Consider the following 21,652-nt stretch of genomic DNA (forward strand, 5'->3'; position numbering starts at 1 on the left):
AAGTGTAAGAATCTTTGCTATGGGGGACAGACACTATCCTAGTGTAAAAATGAGAGATGCCTTTTCATTTTGAACTAGAACTTAACTGCACTTGACAGAGTCATTTTTAAGGATTGTTTCATCCTAAGAGAACATACACCCATGAGGAAAAACCCTTGGAGGAGGTGACAAAGCAACTAGTAATAACAGAAGGATCTAAGAATCAGAGGTGATAAAGAATTAGAAAAGAGTCTAGCTCCCTGGATAACTGAAGTTGGGAAATTCATAATTTAATAACCATTTTATTAATTGAAGACCATCATAATTTCAAAAGCTGCTAAGCATGAAAATAAGTACACGACATTGTTAAATGAGTAGAAATATTTGAAGTTTAGTAAGAGAGTTATTGAACTCCAACATTAATTACTCAACTGGTAAGACTGGGTTAAATAACTCATTAAAAAAATACAGGTATTGGGCTGTCCATGCAAGACAAACAGGAGAGAAGTATTACTTCAAATAGGAGAGAAGTGGCATGGCTAATACAACTTTACATTAGTAATCCTTTCAATAAATTGTCACTAAAATTTTAGAAAAAATTGTACTTTGAAATAAATTGAAATGTGATAAAAATACACCACAAAGCAAGTACCAATATATTTTTTAAAGAGAAGAGGAACCTGTGTGAGGTTCCCCAGGAGTCTCACAGCCTGAGTTAAGAACCTGGATGATGGAATGAAGAACAGATCTGCAGATAATGTCATGTTGGAGGCAGTTATAGTTAGGAAGAAATTCTTTACTGTGAGAGTGATGAGGCACTGTAGCAGGTTGTGCAGACAAGCTGTGGCTGCCCCATCCCTGGCAGTGCTCAAGGCTGGGTTGGATGGAGCTCTGAGCAACCTTATCTAGTGGAAATTGTGCCTTCCCATGGTAGGGGAGTTAGAACTAGATGGACTTTAAGGTCTCTTCCAACACAAGCCATTTTATGATTGTATGGTTCAAAGGGTTGTATGTCAAGAGCTGGAAATTTCTAGTGGCTTCTTCATGTCTCTGATAAAACTGTGCTAACTTGGAGACTCAGTGCATTAGGGGATTTTGCCTAGTTCTGTTTTGCTTTAAAAATTATTTATTTTAATATGTATATTACATTGAAGGGATTTTTTTGTTTGTTTGTTTTATTTTGTTTTCATGGGAGAATACAATTTTAATAGCATTAGCAAAAATTCAGAACCTTGATTCTTGAATAAGCAAGGACAATTATTGAAAATATTGGTATATAATAAGAAGCACATTAGTACTAATAGAGAAATAAGCTATCATCTTACTTTTCCCTACAATAATGTATTTTTTTTCCCCAGGCCTTGTATCTTATTAAAAGATATCTGATTGACAGATTAAAAAAGAACTAACGATATTCTGTGCTTCTTTTCCACAAAAAAAAAATAAAAAAAAAAAAATAAAAAAAAAGAACACTGGCTAAAATTAGGATGGCCATTTACAAAACAATATTTTTATGAGAGTACAGTTTCTGTCTCTCTTTGTTTAACTTTATTTTCAAAAGAGCCTTCTGTGAGTTGTACTTAGGGGTGATTTCTCTCAAATCAGTGAGATTATGGGCAGCACATTTCATTGATTCCTTCTATTCATTAGGTTTAGGTCTGACGAGTGAAGAGGTAACTTTAACTTTCTTACACAGATTTTTGGTTTTTCTCATCCTTCTGCTGAACACAAAAGGTTTTTATCAGTTTTTGTTCCTGTTTTTTTAACTTAGTAGCACAATTGAGACCCTTGCATAAGGGAATTGAGCACCACTGGCTGTGACAGTTCTGAAGTCCTGGCTGCTGGATGCACCTCCTGGCGATCTCCCAGATGCACACAGTGACAAAATTCTATGTTTACCTCCCTGGATTCCTCTAGAAGGGCATCCCAACGTGGGCACAGACAGAACCAGGAGACAAAGACTAGCCAAGCTGCAGTGTAGACACAGTCATGGTCCCCACATAACTGCACTGAGTCCCAGCACCACTGAAGCATCACCACATCACCCAGACAGGAAGGTGATGTTTATCTCTGGCACCCTGAAACACCACCTGGGAACACTCATCAGCATAAACATGCCCAAAATATCCATGACCTTGTGAGGAAGCTCCTGTGGGCACAATCTTCTCCCTCTAACTTTGTACTTTGTAAAGGCCACAGGATCAGGTTTGAAAACTTTGTTTATATTGCTCAATGTGGTGGCCAAATGTTTGGTACTTGACAGGAATACTCTCTACAAACAGCTCTTGAGCCTTCACATTGTGACTTTATGAACTTTTTCTGTATTTCTGTTCATTTTTCTTTGAAGTGAAATTTACATCACAGACAGCAGTGGGAAGCTAAGAACTCACAGATCCCACAGATTTAATGTTAGTTTGCTTAAGAAAAGGATGGAGAAAAAATTGCCTAAAAACTAAATAAGCACTTTCAGTTTTTTAATAAATATTAATAGCAAAGCTTTCTGCTTATAGAGCAGCTTCCATCTGGAGGTCTTGCCTGGCTTCATAAATATTAACAATCCAGTTCTATCAAAATCTATCAGAATATTTCCACTGGGAGTCTATGAAAATGGGTTTTGGTGTTAGGTTTTTATGGTGATTATCTATTTTTACCACTTCTGATTTAGTAATCCTGTTCCTCCTTGGATTTTGTGAGGCATTGGGGCATGTTCTCTGAACAGGCCTCAGTTGGAACATGTATCTTTGATTTGGGAACTTAATTATCCCTGAAGTGTTATTTTTTCAAGAGGTGGTGGCTTCCTATGTGCCTGTTTTTCCCTTCCTCTACAAGCATGAGATAAAGCTGTTATCAGGAAGAAGCATATCTGCCTCAGATGGACATGCAGGCTGCTCCTGAAAAAAGGATTCAGTCTTTATTTTATTTCTTGAAGTCCCTGTCTCTTAAGTATTTCTCTGCTGCCAGTGGTTTCTGTGCTACAGAAGGGCTCTGATCAGTAGCAGCATTAACATGAGTAGGGGGTAAATCTTCATTTAAAAGTGCTCAGAATGAGAAGGTAAAGGCGCTGCAACACCTTGAAAGGAATCATATTTGTCAAAACTGGGTTTACCTCTGGGATAATCACAAGATCCTGGGTGGTTCCACAGGCAAAACGTCTGCTTCCCAGGTCACAAGGTAACATTTGAGCTGTGAGGACACCAAGAGCCCAGAGGTGCCACCTCACACACAAGACAAATATAGTCATTTGAATAACATTTGTTTTCCCATTTAGGTACATTTTGTTTCCTCGTGCAGGTTATTTTCCTGTTTTATTCTCTCTTGCTTTTTTCTTGCTTCCTCAAATATTAATTCATTGAATAATTTCTCTCAGGGTGTCCACAGTGCCACAAGAAAGACTAACATAACTCTGTGGAGAGGGAATTTTCTGCAGTCTGGCTTGCTGCTGATGAAGGGTTTGCTTTGTTTTCTTTTCATGGACGCAACGACTACTCTACAGTGTGACACACTGCTGGACATTTTCCTGTTTTTGCAGTTTCCAGTGGAAAGTATCTGGGTTTAAAATATTTTTTTAAGACTTTTGAGGGTTTTGCTACTAATTTTAAACAATTTGGTCCTTTCATGCTTGATTTACTTTATAGAAAAACAAATATTTGAGACTGGATGTTAGCAGGGAAGACTGTGAGACTGTTTTCACTTTTCCCACTTCCTTCATCTCTAAATGAACAAACACATGGCCAAGTAACGAGTTCACAGGATGACTTGGCAGTTATATTGGAAAAGAGGGCAATAATGAACAAAGTAGCACATTGGTTAAAAAGGTCAAACAAATCATGACTTGTGCATTCAAACAGGAATCTAAGAATCAATGTTGACTTATACAAACATGTTTAAAAAATATTCTGAAGTAGTCTGCCTCATCGTACTTTTAAAACACAAAAACTCAGAGAAATACAATAAAAATCTTTCTAAAAAATCACTTCTGCACCACAAAAGCCAGAATGTTAGTACTGTCTGCAAGATATCAGAGTCTGGAATGTGGATTAGAAGCCAATTTCCTTGCTGCTAGGGAGGGAATGTGACAATCATTTCAGTTGTCTTTTACTCAGTGTGTTATGTTATTGTTTTGTCCTGAATAAATGGTTCCACAAGTGAGCTGGTGAAGTAAATTGCCTTTAATTGACACAAAAAAATGAACTGAGAACAAAAGGACCTTCACAATTTAAAGGAGAAACATTAGGTTCTGGTCTTTCCTTCTTGTATCTGAAAGTCCTGAACATCTTGTAGAAAAACACACATACAATATAAATGCTGCAGCAGCTTTGTTTGCTCAGAGAATTTGCAAATTGACTCAGTATAAAGTGAATCCATTCTCAGCTAATACTCCAGCTGAGCCCAGGGGGCGAAATTATGTGATAACTTTGTAAAGTGCCTTCCATGGATGAGGCTTGCCTTCAAAATCTAAGCATTTTGCTATCATGTATCAGAAATTATTCTTCTATTTTATGAAGTGGTAACTAAAGCCAAGCCACCTGCTGCTCCTAGAACAGGGACCTGGAGTACAGAATGTTCAAAGAGGGGTTAAAGGATTTGTGCTTGTTTAGTGAAGCAAAAATGAGACTAAGATTCTTGCTGGCAGTGGCTGCTGTCTGCTCTTATGACACCTGTGCTGTGCCTTTTGAACTGGGGGACGGCAGCAAGGACTGGGACCAGGGGCCAACTGCTCAGGTAAGTGTCAGAGATGCAGAGTCACAAACACAGCTCAGCCAACCTGACCTCTTTGTTCCTTCTGCTGACTGAAACTGCCAACTTTAATTCACCCACAGAGCAGTCAGAGCCAGGATGTTATTGCACAGAGACTGGCCATCAGCTGCCAGGCACTAGCAGTGATTCCTACCCCATCCAACTCATTTCCTAGATGTGGAAGAGCTTGCACTTCACTGACGCTTCTGTAGGCAAGCCAGTCCTGCCTTACAAGCCTGCCTAGAAATAGAAAAGGCTTTAAAATAACATACTTTTTTTAACTGCTCAGGATTTGACCTCTGACAGTAATAAGAGAGGCAACCTTACACACAAGTAAACAGCCTGAACCTTATGAGGCAGGAATTCAATGTTGAAATTTCACTGACAAGTTTCATACCAAAAAAAGTCAGTTTATGTATCTCCCTTTGCTCTCAGAAGAACATTTTCCTCATCCTACTGAGGTGTCCTGGTCATTTGGTAGGGTTTCCTCCTCAAGAATCACTTTTTTCCTTTTTCTCTTTCTCCTTTTTCTTAATTTTTTATTTCAGAAAAAAGTAAAGAAAACACAAAATCAGCTGAATGGCATTCAGACTCCAGCACCCCTCTTTTAGTCCCCCAGTGGGACATTTATATCAACATTCTTCCCTGGACTTCTTTTTTCTGCATCTTTGAAGGTTTGTTTAGCCCAAATAAACACCTTGTGTCCCAAAGCCTGGATTTGCAGTGCTTTTGGTGAAGCAGCACTAACATCTACCCCTGGCTCTTGGGATATCCTTCCCTCCCAGTCAGGGCTACTAAGAGCAGAATGCTGTGGCACTGAATGGTTGTGACAGAAAATGCTCCCAAGCAAGGCAAAGAGAAAAAGGAGAGTGTCAGAACCAGGTTTTCATTGGAATGTATTTTCCTTCCTTTAACACAACCCCTCGAGACCAGGGCTTGTGGTGTTTGGTGTTTTGCATCCTCCTCCTCCTCCTCCGCTGTGTTTATGCAGGGCTGATTCAGCTCTATGGACATAAGAACCAAAATCTCCCCTCACAAGACTTTGTGGTGAGTCACCCACCTGAGACATGCACCCCAGGCTGCCTGAAAGCCTCTCATGTAATACAGAGATAAGTTTATTTTCTGTTTCTGAAGGGTGTCTTATGCCACAACACAGTGTCAGAGAGACGTGCTTCTCCAAGCACACCTCTGACTCGTGAGACGTCAGTCTCTGTGACAGAAGCTGAGGGCTTGAGCAATCTCTTTTCCCTTGCTGGTGACCAGAGCTCTTGTTCTTAATGCTGTTTAAAGATAGTGTCTTATCTTTAATCCATAAAGGAGACTGTTGGAGCTGCATCTGGGAGCTGTGGAGATGAATAGATGTTTATCTGGGCCTTCCTCTTTCAGGATGCCTTAGCTCAGATAGGGGAAGGATGCTAAACCTTTTGTTTGTTTTCTAATGTGAAAAAAAATAAAAGGCTCTGGGGGGATTGAGAGACTTTAAACAAGAAGTAAGGAGGCTTGAGTGAATGCAAGGAGCTCTTACATTTTTCTTGAAAATAAGAAATCAGGAACTGAAAGAATGGAGCAGGGTGAAAAGAGTAAACAGGTATGATGGGCAATGGAGAGAAGTAATGAACAACACCAAAGCTGGACACGAAAAAAAGGAAAAAGTAATAGTTTTCCAAAATAGAAACACAGTTCTACATTCTTCAAGCCATTATCTCTTTCTGAAGGGAAATATTTAAACAGGAAACAAAGATAGTGTGATATCTCCCTTGGGATGTCTTCCAGCAGATGACTGCACAGGGCTCCATCCGTAGTGGGCTGTTGTCCTTTATGGACAGGGATTTGTCTGTGCAGGATGCCCAGGCCATCCCCAGGAGGGGAGGATGGCTGCCCATCCTCTCACCCTGTGGTTTTGGCCCTCCTACAGGCTGGGCTCCCAGAGCTGCACAGGGAAGAAATTGGGATGACAAAACAGTAAGGACATTTTTGTTTGCCTGTCTTGCTGGCAATCCAGGCCTTGCTCTATCCTGCCTCTTGTTCCTCCTGGAAATCAGGAGCAAAGCAGGGGCTGCCAAGCACTCCTTCCTGCTTCAGTGACTGCAAAGCTCCTCTCAGTGGAATCTAAGAGGAGAGGAAGAAGCCAATGCAAGTGTTAGGGATCCCAGGACATCACCCTGACCCCTTCCTTTCCTTTCCCATGGCAATTATTCCAGCTGTTGTTTTTGTGTTTTAGTTTCAGGGTCTTTGTGTTTGGGCCTCACCATGATGAAAATTAGGTCTTCAAGTACAAAGAGAAGGGGAAGATAGCAATACTAACAACAATAATAATAATCATAACAACAATAACAATAATTTAGAATATGTTATATTGCAGAATTTTTCACAGATAAGACAACTGGTGATGGAAAAAAGGGCAGGAAAATATTCTGATATGCTACTAAATACCAAGGCCTAAGATAATCAGTTTTTCCCAGGGAAAAAACTTTCTACTTCAGTTGCTTTGTGTTTTCTTCTCAATGCAAATAAAAAATTCCAGAGCTCCTGCTGACATCAAGAGATTCTTCAAAACAAATGTTAATATGATGCTCCACACTTTCCAGAGAAAGGCTTTAGTTCTGAACACAGCTTTTTGAGTGTTCCCAGTTTCACCCCCTCAAACTCCCGAAGAAACTAATCCAAGCTACAGCCTGGAAAGGCAAACACCCACTTTAAATTAAGGCTTAAAAATCCTCTCTATGACTACTCAAAAAGAAAGATTTGTGTTACTGTCATTATATGACTTGAAGTATAGCTGGAGAATCTAATCTAACATTCCATCCTGCCTTGCAATGCTGAAGTCCATTAAACCAAATTAATTAACTAAGGGGAATTAATTAATTTTTTTTGATACTAACAAGTTTAAGAATAAGTGTTTGGAGTTGTTTTTAAACCTTCAAATGGACAACTGAGAGAAATTATTTCTTTTAAACAAACATGCAATTTCAAAAAAACTGCATGCTGAAAATAATGTTTTCTCTGTATTGATCTAAGACTACTTAGGTTTCCTCCTCATGTTGTAATTTTTCCTATTATTATCTTTTTTCCTCTCTATCATTTCAGACGTTGGGGTAGAATATAAAAATTATTTTATTGCCTTGGCTCAATGTAAGCCAAGGCAATAAAATATTTAGAACAGAACCTAGGTATGGAAGCACATATGGAAGCAGTCAACTAAGGAGCCCTTTTCTTTTCCATTAACAGTGACTACTGTTATAAGGCTACCTTTACAGCATTTTGCTTCTGATACTTCTTGTCTTGGTTCTGCAATCATGAAAAACAGCATCTTTCTATAAATTTATATATTTGTGATCATTTCTGTACTCAGGTGTCTTTTCATGAGGCCAAGGGCCTAAACCACCAATTTTTTTCTACCAATGTTTAATTACAGGCCATGTTTATTAGAGTAATGATCATTCACTCAATGTCCCCTGAAGTTTTCAGCCGCTTCACATCTTTTCTGTCGTGTAGTGTAGAAAGCTCTGCATTGCAGTTCATGTGAAGCCTCGTCAATACTCAGATAACTTTCTGTATTTTATAAGTGATACTTCTGCTTATTTGTTTGCTTTTCCCATGACATCATGAATACAGCATGATTTGTTCAATTGTTGTAACTCTTCATCTGTCTGAAGAACCATTACTTGTTCTTCACCATGTCTTTATGCTCTTAATTTTTCCTTTCTCATTCTGGCATCTCATTCTTTCTCTTTTTATGTTATGTCATTAGAGATTTTTCCCAACCACATCACCAACGTTCAATTAGTTTGACTTATATTCTTCTCTGGTATCTTTGCAAGTGCCTCTACAGTTTTAATAAACATAGATTCTATTGCACTAGGAAGTTTAACCATGAAAATGTTAAAAGATTTGGGTGATATGCCTACAGAATTGCAGGCAAAGTACTATTCTTTTTGGAGATGGAATCACTGAATCACTACTTTTTCTCTCAGTTGATATCCACTGGATATCAGTGTCATCATATAAACCTCCCTCTCACCCTTCACTTTCTTTTGCTGTATCACAAAGTCCCTGTGCATCCATTTCTCTCTCTCATGTTTTTTTCCACAACTGAGGACAGAGAATAGGAAAATGCCCTGTGAGGATTGACTGTTCAGTTTTTCTCACTGCCTGTCTGCAAGTCTGCTGGACCCGTTTCTCCTGCTTCTTTGCTTTGCAGCCAAGCTGATACAAAGTACACAAAGCATCATCTCATTTTTTTCCAGGGGCCTGGTAAAATGAATTTTCTTATTAAAGAACATAAATAGTTTTCTAGTATTGTCCCACCAATTATGAACTCAGTCATTTCCTTCTTCCTGGATGTACAAAATAATTTGTCCAGCCATGCCAGGCTCCCCCTGTCTCGTTATTCAGAGATTATGGGGACATGCTACTTGAGGGGGGCAGCAAACCAAAAATCTAGTCCAGATATATTAGTAAAATTGAGCAGAATAAAGAACTTAAGTCTAGGCTATTCAAAGGCACCTAATGCAGTAAAATCCCTTTTTTATTGTTGTGTGCCATTCGCTGTGGTTTTATTGTGACTAATATATGTGTATATATACCTGCAAATCCTAGCTAATATTTCCAGACCACATTTAGACCACCTATTGCACACCTAGTGCAGATTCAGTCTACATTAGTACATCTATTGCCAAAAAGCAACAAGCAATATAAACACAGATAAGAGTCTCATCACAGATGAGATGCACATCATTTAACTTGTAAAGCCTCCAGGGTTAGAATCCATATCTGATGTTTTCCAGACTCCCCTTAGAGACGGTGGACAGAAATAGGAATTTCTCAGTGGTGTTTTGTCACAGCCTAAATTACATGTTTCAAAAGGACTAGATGAATCATGGCTTGCAAACACCTCCTGCCTTCCCTTAGTCATAAAAAGAATCAACATGATTGGTATATCCATCAATACCCAGACCCTCCCTCAGCTTCACTGCCCTTCTCTGGACCTGCTCCAACACCTGAGTGTCCTCCTTGTAGTGAAGGGCCCAAAACTGAACTCAGTGTCCAAGTGACATCTTGTCCTACTTTTCTTTGCTGACCTGATGGGAATAAACACAGCCTCTGGAAGTGTCACCAATCCCTGGAGGCTGTATTAAGTGCTCAAGCATCTTCCCTTCGTGCTAAATGTCAGCAGAGGGGTAAGACCCAGCTGGATAATGTCAGACAAATCTGACTTTCAAAACTGGGTCGCAGAGGAAAAAACATCAATTATAAGTTCATTTGACTAACTTTACTGTAAGAGGCAGCCTTCTGCTCACTTAAGTCGGAGCAGTTTTACCAGAGAAGTGAAGTCATTTATCAGGCAAGGAACTTTCAGAGTAAATCACTTGAAAATAATATAAAGCATGCCTTTGAAGGCATAATACAGCATCCTTGGACATTCAGGGGAGTGGATGTGACTTACATGGATTTCAGCAGGAATCAACATATCACTGCATGGGAAAGTGGTAAATGAGATGAGCAAAGGCAAAGAAAAGAACCAGAGACTTGGTATAAAGAAGTCCAGAGATGTAACATTTAAGCATTGCAAGTACACAGAAATCATTGCTGGTAAACACAGCATGAGGATCTAAAGAAAGAAAGGGTCTGTTTTTATTTATCCATGCTTTTCTTGGGCTTGATTCTGGATTGGTACAATAAATGGTAGCTCTGGAAAAAATGAGATTTGGTCAGGACACACAGGGTCAGACCCCCAGTTTGGAGCAGTCAAACATCTATTGTACTTGTTGAAACTATTAAAATATCAGAAAATCTCAAATAGTATTCACTAGCTGGGGAATAACAAACTGATGAGGTGCCAGATTCCAAAGATTTCAGAAAGCTGAAAAACAAACCCTCAATTAAGCAAAAATCCTCAATTTCTTTTAAAGGATCTGGTGGGGCTGTGAATGAGAAATGCAATAACTACATCCATGTATATCACTCAGCATTTTTATTCTAGATGAATACAGAACCATTAACAGCATCCAACACACAGCCAGGCCTCAATAACTAAGCCCCTGATAGATGAATGGATAGAGGGTGAACAGCCTTACGATCTGAAATGAGAAGAGGCCACAAAAAGCTCAGGATAATAAGAATGCTGAATATAGGGAAGAAAACTGCTAGGTGAATTCACTACCACTTCAGATACCTTAAGAAAAAGTGCAGCTCTCTAGAGTGACCCAGCTGGTTTGCCTCTGAGAATCCTCTTAAACATTGGTCCTGCCTTTCATGGATCAACTCCAAAAATAGAACAGGAAGGAAAGATCTGCTGTTTTTAAACAGGAAAGAACAGTGAGATGGTCTCTCATTTCCTAGCAAGGCAGGCCACAAGCACTCAGCTTGCTTCACTAAGTGGACAACACATCAGAGAGTCCAGAAGAGGCAGAAAAGAAACTCCTGTCATTTTGGGACGTTTCATTTAGAATCATTCCCTTTCTGACCAGACATTTAACATTGCTCTATATCAAGTGGCCGCATATTCTGCAGTGTTGAGGGGCACAGCCTCTTCAGCTTCTGTAAACTTTCATGGCTCTTAGCATGGTCTAAGCCAGCAGAGTGCAGATATGTGACTGAAGACATGACCACTTTGCAGCCAGTCACATGAGATACAAGTGGGCAGATGACATCAGACCTCAGCACTTGGAGGGGTTGGGCTGTGTGAAACTGAGAGATGCTGGCTTCTCTTCTGGCCTCTAGGTTACGACACCACAAGAGAGAACAAGTGCCCCAGAACTGGGACTTGGTCGCACTGTGAACATGCTGTGTTGGACCTACACATGCTGAAAAATAGGAGAAATATTTGTGTGGCTGATGTGCAAATGCCATTATTCTTTGCATGCACTGAATGTACAATTGCACTCACTTTGTTTCCACATTATGTCCTAATTGACTAATGTATCAGCAAACCTCACAGATATGATGAATTTCTGCCATAATCTTCACCTCAAAGTTTTCAGTTATTTGGGATCTTGTCATTTATTTCTTTTGCCTTCAGATATTTCTGCACAGGCAGGAATTACAGGAATTTCCATGTTTGGTATAGAATTATCTAGACACAAGAGTTTTAAAATTATGAAAAATATTCATCATAGGAAAAGGAGTAATAAAAGACATCTCAAAAGGCAAATTATGATTCAAGCTTTTTGCCAAGACAGTTTTTACTGATACATTTAGATAAGCAATTGCATATCTATATATGAAAAACTATAGCAAGTTCCTCAGCATAAAGGAATAATAAAATACCTGCCCAGACATCAACAAAGCAGCCTTTTTCTAGTGAGAACATCCACCAGCACTAGTTGTAAAGTGAATACTAAGATACATCACTGATATTGCTGGTTTGGAACCCTCCTTCCTGACAAAAGGATTTCAGTGACAATTCATCAGCACTGGTCTCCATCTTTTTCTTCATTGTCTCCCAAGGATATATTCCCTTTCTGCTGAAATTCACACAGACCTTTGAAGTCTACTGGCAAATCATCAGCTGCTCTATAATACAAGGAGTTTTCCAAGGAGGTACTATTTGATTCCAGAGTCTGCAGCCACATCCCATGGCATATGGACCCACTTTGATACAAGCTCCTTCCAGAAGCTTCAGTGGAATTACACATCATATAATTCAAACTGAGGAAATTTAGGGACAGGTGCCCTCAGCTTTGAAAACAGATGCCTCATAAATAGCACCAGACATTAGAAAACCCACAGACTCCAGAGGACTTCATGTAGTATAAAAGGAAGAAACATTAATACACTGTTTGGAGAAATCTGGTGTCAAAAAAAGGAGTAGATATTAAAAGCAAACATGAAAAAGAAACAAGAGTTGTTTTGAAGAGTTGCTACAGTGTTAAGCACTGGGAAGATGTAAAACCTCCTCAGTCATTCTTGCTGCTTAATTTTCCTCCATTGTTACTAATATCCAAGCTACTATAGTGATTTAATTTTACTTTATTGCACTGCTTTTCCAGCTCTTCTGATGAGATAAACATTTCTGACAGTGTTGAAAATTGAGGTGACAACAATTTTCAAGACAGACGAAACACAGAATATGAACCACACAAGTTATAAACAAGAAGGAGGAGGGGAAAAAAAAAGTATAATTTGTATTCCTTGGAGTCAGACCAGGGAAGAAGGACTCTAGTTCTCATGCCGAGAAGCATTAGAGGCAGTGGGGAGTTGGCTCAGTGCATGACTATCCATAAATTTGGCTCCAACACAGAACTGGCTTTCTGATTACATTAAACAAGAGGATGGATGCTTTTGTGGTTCATGTCCTTGAACTCTGATCAGGAGGATGACCAGTCTGAACCTCCTGGTCGACCTTCCACAGGGCACACAGAAAAGGCCTGCTTTGTGTGGGAGGGCGTCATGAAAAGCTAGTTTATTTAGCAGAGCTATGTCCAGCAGCAATACAACCATAGAAGTGCAGAGCTCTGCCAGAGCTGCTTTCCTTTCCAGAGTTCCACACAGTATTGGCACACCTACCCTGGTTCCTGAATGCTGAAGGACAGAGACAGACAGATCATCTCCTTCAGAGGTAGCTTGGTGTACTTTATTATGCTCCTACACCAAAAAGAATAGCCTTGATCTCTCTCTATTCCTCCTTTTACTGCTTCTAAAAGGAGAATTTCTTCACTGCTTTTTTCTTCCCATTTGCGTCTTCTGAATCAGTTTGCAACAATATCACATGCTAAAATACTTTAACTACAATTATTTTTTATCTTGTTACCTTCTACTAAATCTCCTACTTCTCTCTTTCAGGCACCAAACCACCCCTGACCCCCTTGTTTGCTGCATGTTTTGTCAGCATAACCTTTGCTGGTAGCACCACATCCTTCCGAGAGCATTTTGGGAAAGGAACAACAGGCAGGTTATTTTTGGTAGAGCACATTTCGTCACACCAGGGAAGAAGAGGTGACACTGCAAGGACAAATGCTTCATGATTTCCAGGGGACACCAATCTGTTTAGGAGCCGTAGCTGCAGGTGCAAAGAGAGCTCGTGGCATCATCCACAGCAGGGTAGCAGAGGAAGCCTGTAGTGAACGACTCTACAGTGAGAAACTTTGATGACTTGGGCTCAAGCTGAGAAAAGTAGTTGTACTGAAATCATGGAATAAAATAGAGAACAATATATCTTCCTGCTCAATTGTTCTCTCTGAGTAGTTTCTAAGTATTCTGAATACCAGGTCAGAATCTCTTTTATTTGCAAGTGAGTCCCTATTGCTTTACATTAGTGGAGAATTTGGCCCTCTCTTTCACACAGGGATGGGTGATATTAAATCTAACACCTAATATCACTCTTGGTTGCACAGTGATAAATCTGAAGTTACTCTACTCTTTTGAGCTTAGAGTACTGAGTGCAAATGCAGCAGGTTTGCCCCACTTTTACAGGGAGATAACAGAAGATAAGCTGAGCTTTGGTGCATTAAGAGCAGAAGAAAAATACAGCAAAGTGACTGACTTTGGACATAAATTATTTGGATTATACAAATATAAGACATTAAAATCTTCAGAGGCAAGGAGAGAAGAGTTAAGACACTCTGCCTGGAATTGCAATCTATTTTCTTTTCCCAGTAGAAGTTGCCCTGGACCCAATATGCCAGCTGATATATGTCTCCTGCCTCCCCATATGCTTCATGTATATGCTTACATATCACTTTGCAGTCAGCCAGCAGCTTGAAAATGTCACAATGACAGCTTGCTTGGTGACACCCCACACCCTCTGAGCTCATGACTGAATGTGTAGGTCCAATTCTACTTATATGCACAAAAAAGCAGAACAAAGAGGGTGGCTTACCGTGAGATTCTTGAGCAGTGCTACAACAGTGAGCTCTGGAGTGAGCCAGTGCAGATGGTTCCACCTGCCTGGGGTCTGTAGGGACAGAAGAGACATCACGTTCGTGTTGTTGGATACTCTGCCCTTTACAGGCCATAGATTTTCACTGGCTGATTCACAGATTAATATCTTCAAGGCCACTCAGGCCACAGAATGATATTGAACTAATAACTTATTTTTGACTCATAAATCTTTCAGGAAGGTGTCTGTAAGATTTCAAGAAACAGAAAAATTCACCCTTTTTCTTAGGGCTTTCTTCCAAATCTTGATTGCTAAAAAATTGTCCTTTTTTTATCACTTGCATTGTTACAGAATAATTGCACAATAATTAACACTCATTAAAATTTACTCTACTAGATTCAAAACCTCTTTTGTACCTGATTTTTGCCTCTCATTGAGATCCTTGTGAGCAATAAACATATTGCTTCTTTCTGATAAGCTAAACAGAGGCCTTTCTGCAGCAAGGCCTTGGTCTTGTATGAATCATGATCCCAATATACTTTAAGACATTTATCTTCCACGCTTTAAAGAAGGAAAAGAGAGAGGTCTTCCATGCTGTTGCTTCTTGTTCTTCAAATGTAGACAAGATCACAGAAGTTAGCTCAAGCCACCAGTTTCCAGAATAGATGAGGTCAGCCATGGGTTGCTCATCACAGACTTTTTACAAGGAACTACAGCTGATGAGACATTTGTGTAGAAGTGTAAAGATGCATTCAGTTTCAAGGAGTCAAATGGCCTACCCAGGAAGCTCAGCCAATGTATGAAAGGGAGCTAAAGTCCCTGTACAGTCAACAGAGGAAAATCAAATGACACCAAAAGGCAAAATAGTAAGTCTAAGAGACTTATTCCTGTGCTCTCCTTCAACAGGTAACCTCTGTTTCTCCATGGGGTGATCAGACCCTCTCACACTCAGTGCGTTCCCACATGGACTTCCCAACCTGGAAACACTGGGACTCAGGGAAACTCCAAATATTAATCCATGGAAAACCTGTATAGCAAACGTTCACAACAATTAAAAACATTCACAATAATTAATTCACTATTCAAAACAGATGCCTGCTGTTGGAAAAATCAACAAAGAATGAACTCTAACCACAGCACTGTGCAATGACCCCAGTGGAAGGTTAACTTCTCAGCAGAGTTATCAACATCTATCTGTGACAAAGATATCAGTTAAAAGTGGACATGAGCTTAATTCTCAATGTACTTGTGTACAAGGAGACAGACCATGTTGATATAATTTTTATTCTGACATAATTTTTTTTACTTTATTTATATCAAACTAATGTGACTTCTAAATGGAGAAAAACCCTTTATAACTCAATATTGTAGGTGTATTTCTCTTTACAGATAATAGCTGCAGTGCAAGATGTTTTTAAATCTTTTTTTCCCCAGTGATCAAAAAACTCAGCATTTCCAACCTTTTCTGGCAGTACATTTTAGATTATGTTCTGTTCCTCTAAGGAATCTAAATAATAGGTCTCTGCCAGAAAACGGCAATTTTGCAATATCAGCTCACTGGCAGAGTACAGAGAATTGTTAGAAACACATAATCACAGAATCACAGAATAGCTGGGGTTGGAAGGGACCTCTGGAGCTCATCCAGTCCAAACTCCTTGCCAAGGCAGGGTCACCCAGAGCAGATTACACAGGACCTCATCCAGGTGGGTTTTGAATGTCTCCAGAGATGGAGGCTTCACAACCTCCCTGGGCAGCATGTTCCAGTGCTTTTCCACCTTCAATGTAAGGAAGTTCTTCATGTTGAGGTAGAACTTGCTTGCATGTGTTTTAGCTCATGGTCATTGGTCCTCATCCTGTCACTGGTCACCACTGAAAAGAGTCTGGCACCATCCTCTTGACACCTAACTTTGAGATATTTATATGCATTGATGAGATCCCCTCTCCTCTCCTCCAGACTAAACAGCTCCTGCAGCTTCTCCTCTCACCCCACACTGAGCAGGGGAAGGGTGTGAGGAGCTCTTCCCCTGAGGAGGAAGGAGCAGCAGTGATAGCAGGTGGTGGACTGACACCATTCCTTGTCCCCCTGTGCCACTGGTGGGGAAGAGGGAGGAAAAATCAGAAGTGAACTTGTGCCCTGGGAAGAAGAGTGGTGTGGGTGGAAGTTGGTTTAAGATTTGAGTTTATTTTTGATTATCTTACTCTGATTTGATTGGCAAGAAATTAATTTTTTTTTCCTAAGTGAGATCTGTTTTGCTCATGACAGTAACAGATGAGTGATCCCTCCCTGCCCTTATCATAATGTACAAACTTTCTATTCTATTTTCTCTCCCCTGGCCAGCTGAGAAGGGGACAGCTGAATCAGGTTTGCTGGGCACCTGGAGTTTATCCAGGGCAAACCCACCACAGCAGGACATTTCAGAGGACATCTGAGAATTAGTTTTTGAAGTTAAAAAAGCGCAGAAGATTGTGACAGGTGAAATTCAAATGGTGGAATATTGATAGAAAGTGTTAATTAACACAAAGTGTTTATTCATGCTACATAGTGCAGGTAATCAGTTACACTTGAGGATGTAAATGAGGATTTGATTGCCCACTGTTGAAAGAATACCAGCACTTTCACATCATAAAGACAGGGACTCTGTCCATTTGTATTTGCTAAGTAGAAGCAGAATGGCCTCTGGGAGGAGCACAAAACAGTACCAGAATAGAAATAGCAAATTTAAATATTCGTAGAAACACTACAACATCCATTATATCTTGATCTCAGCAAAGGAGGATGTTGATTTTTTCTTAGGGGGGATAAAATTTTTTAATGTGATGTAGTCCATTGCACTTAATTTTAGCCACAGAATGAATCATCTCCTGGAAGCCTCTATCTCCTCCTTTGACTCCAGAGGGTATGCAGAAGACTAGGATAGATTATGTGACTAATACTTCAAACACAAAATTTACATAAAATGACACAAACCTCTTATCTTTAGAAAGTTTCTTCAATAGACTGCCTCATCCTAGAGTCTAATTAGGAAATTTAATTTGGATGATGTCGTAGAGGAAGAGTCCATATATGAATATTTAGAGGAAGCCTTCAGTAATCAGAAAAATCTTTCGGCATGCTTTCAATTTATAACAAGACCTAATCATGTGCTTAAAATTAAGAGGAATCTTTGTGGTTTTTAAATCTTAGTAGCCGTAAGAGCATTCTTCAGTGCTTCCCCAATAAAAGTTTGAGCTCCCAGAGACGAATCAGCAGTGTAGCTCACAGCATTACTCCAGATCTTATTTCAGTGTTTGAAAAAAACTGACAAGATCCAGGGATCCTAAAGATTTCTGAACTATGCTTTTTCTCAAAACTTTCTGATATAAACCAATTCCATTCCTGAACTCTCCCTGTAACATTTTTCCAGCCTGACTTCACAAGAGAGAATTCATATTTATCTACCTCACAGAGAAAAGATATGTTTAGATTATTCAGATATTTTCCCTGTAGTTATGTTTATTGTTCTGAATTATAACTTCCTGGGCATCTCTTTGATTTAATAAGGAAGAAAACTATTTCCAAATAAAGCACTGTGTGTTTCATAGTGAAGTATATATTTATCTCAGTTGAGTTTGCTTGTAGCTCACTCCAAGAAAGGAATAATCTCTATATGTTCTCTTCCAGCATCTCACCTTTCCCTTGCAGTTTAATGCCTACTATGTCCAACAGGAGCACAAGGACAATAAAAAGTAGACCTGTGTGAGTGTTGCTGAGTGGACAGCTGAAATCTTCAACCACATTCATACATGTCATTTAAATAAGGTTTGAGGAAGTCCATGACATTGTACCCAGAGGGAAACATTTGGACTTTGCATTAAAGGAAAACAAAACTCATTGTGCAATTTTGCCAGCAAAAGCATTCATTGTGTGTCCCAGTGCCGGAGTCACTGTGAGCGTGAGCTGTTGCAGTTGGGCTTGTTGCCATCCCAGCATGTGCAGTTTAAGATTTTTTAGTGTTGTTTTGTTTCTTGCAGCTGTACATTCTCCTGCTGAACATCAAAAATCTTGAACTACTGCCAATCAGATACAGCTGAATTGCCTTTACTGCAGTAAGAAAAATTATCAGCATGCAATTTATTATTAGAATAGACCGTTCTAAATTTTTACTTCCATCACAGCAGACAGCTATATCCATTTTTGTATAAAACCTCACTCAGCACAAATAAAAGGAAAAGCAGATTAGCTGGCTTTAAAATCATATCCTATTTCCAGCTGGACTCACTTGAGAGTGGACCTCAAGGATAGCCATGTCCAGGGCATTTAGTTGCACTTGGGGAACTCTGTCTCCCACACCCTGTATAAAACCAATAAAACAGAATTCTTATCAGTGGGTTAGGAACCTCACTTCAGTGAGACAGATATTTTATTATTTGAGAGAACTACAACCACCCATTTAGCAGGCGTAAGCAGAAAACCAAAAATTTTGGGTTTGGCTAACATAAAAGTTATAGCTGGGTTTACCAACATAAAAGTATCAATGCTCTGTGTGTAGGATATGGTAGCCACTTTCCACTTTGGGAGTTTATCTCCAAGAGCCTGATTTGCAAGTGTTACAGTCAGGAATCGGAGGAGGACACACCCTGAGGGACCTTGGGAGGGCTAAATTCTGTTCTAATCTCTTGCAAACCCTTTCTTCCCCCCACGGTGCCAAGATATTAGTGGGATTCTAATGAACTCCGTTAGGATTGCTGACTGCATCTTCTAGTTATTTAACTAATCTCTTAACAAAGGAAGCAACCTAAGCCAGCAAACACAAACATCCTCAAGATAGTTCAAACAAGTTGCAGAATGAAAGAAAAAATTATTGAAGTTTAAGGTTCTTTTAAAATAAAAACAACTCAAGTCACATTACCCACAAGAAAAATGAAGTTCAAGCCTCTCTTAGGCTAATAATTTTGAGGAGTTATTTTTAAAGCAGTGATAGGAGCAGTGCTAAGCAACAAGGTCTTGGGTCATCACACACATCCTTATGGAGCCCTAGTTTCCTTCAGTGTAACTGTGACTTTACCACATGCCAGATTTGTGCTCAGATAGTGGGTTGAAACACTAAACTGCATTGAAGTATCTCTGAAGAGAAGGGAAGCACAAGATTTTCATTCTTGCACTTATAGAAGTAATCTTAAACTGCTGCCTTTTTCTCTGGAGAGATCAGTACATGAAAGCTAAAAGAGCAAATGCCTCAGTGATATTATATATTAGGAAATATCATCAGCCAATCTGGCTGAGTGTGTTTGGTTAAATGTTGCTGCAAGGTGGGAAGCAGACTCAATAATGGATTCTAAGCACACACACTTATCCAACACCTTTTCTGGATGTAACCCAGTTACTGCTTTGGCCAAAGCATTCACACTGTGATTAGAAAGATCTCTGCTTTGGCTGTATCACCTCTGTGCATGATACACTCAGGCTAGAAGAGGCTAGAAAAGAGGCTGAAGCGCTTGCTAAAGTATGGGAGATCCAATCTCCCAGAGAGCTGAGGCTGAGACAAGCTCATCATTATGTTACACAGGACAGGCCAGATGCTGTACTAGCAACCTTTGAGAGGATTTTCACCTGCGCTTAAATAGCCATGAAAGCAAAATTTAACACTTGGGTAACAAAACACAGCAGGCTCCACAATTATCAGAACTCCTGACTTTCAATTTTCTGGCCACTTTGGAGTTATCACAGAATCACAGAGTATGCTGAGTTGGAAGGATCATCAAGGCCACCCCCTGACCCTGCACAGCACCATCCGCAAGAATCACACCATGCGCCCAAGAGGGCAAATGCTTCTTGAAATCTGTCAGGCTTGCTGCTGTGACTGCTTTCCTGGGGAGCCTGTTCCAGTGCTCAACCACCCTCTGGGTGAAGAACCTTTCTCTAATATCCAGCCTAAACCCCAACTGACACAACTTCAGGCCATTCCCTTGGGTTCTGTCACTGTCACCACAGAGAGCTCAGTGCCTGCCCCTCCTCTGCCCCTCACAAGAAGCTGTAACTGCAGCGAGGTCTCCCCTCAGCCTCCTCCAGGCTGAACAAACCAAGTGATCTCAGCCACTCCTCACACAGCTTCCCCTCAAGGCCCTTCACCATCTTTGCTGCCCTCCTTTGGAGGCTTTCTAATATGCAGCAACTAAAAAAGCCAATTTATTGAAATTGTGCATACAGTCCCATCTATGTAAGGAAGAGTAAAGGTTTTCAGTCAAACTGAAGGTCCAACTACACCAGATCCTCCAGGAATTATGACTTCCAGTGTTTAATTCTGCTTTGTTTGAGCAAGCCTTCCCTCTTGTTTTAAATTGCAGAATGATTCACTTTATTTATCATTCTGTTCTTTTGTTATGAGAAATCCATGTGTCAAAGCCTGCTCTGATTTCTTGAACTCAGCAAGCTCTGATAATATGACTCACCCACTCCACATCTACCCAGATGACATTACCACTGTTCCAAATATGCACTATCAAACTGTATGTCAACATCCTGTTGACTGGTCTAAAGTGTGAGCAGATGTGTTTTCCAGCAGTGTTGGAAATTAGATTGGAGAGGAGGCAGTGGCTCTAAGACATTCTGTCTGATCTTTGGACATGACGACACTGTAGCGTTACAGAGACTGCACCACTGTCCACTGAACTCTTGACCTTACACATCTTCTCTCCATGGTGTCATTAAACGAAACACAGGTCATGGAAAGCCAAGAACCAGACTACAGGGCAGATGTAGAGCCTCCTTATATTTCCATTTCACAGCGAGATGGCACGTTTTGAGAATTATTTGCATTGTAGTGACACCAGAGGATCCCCTGAGTACAGGCACAAATGGAAAAGAATTTGGCCCAAATAAATTAACAGATTAACTGGCGACCTGAAATACAAACAGGCACACTACATCCTTTAACTGCAAATTGTGCAATAAGGCAAAGCAGGAGATGCACATGTTCCATGGATAAGAATATATTCCAAAGGTTCAAGCAGAAGTCAGAGAAGTGGTAAAAATAAAGACAAATGCCTGGGATGCAAAGTAGGAAGGAGAGTTGATCTCTTATCTCCAGGGTAAACTTTTCTCTTTTGGCCTTGTATGAGGGTCAAGAACTTGTTCAG

This window comes from Pseudopodoces humilis, chromosome 8 (assembly GCF_049639895.1).
Source record: "Pseudopodoces humilis isolate 2021_Gansu_Grassland_sample_001 chromosome 8, ASM4963989v1, whole genome shotgun sequence".
Classification (NCBI taxonomy): Eukaryota; Metazoa; Chordata; class Aves; order Passeriformes; family Paridae; genus Pseudopodoces; species Pseudopodoces humilis.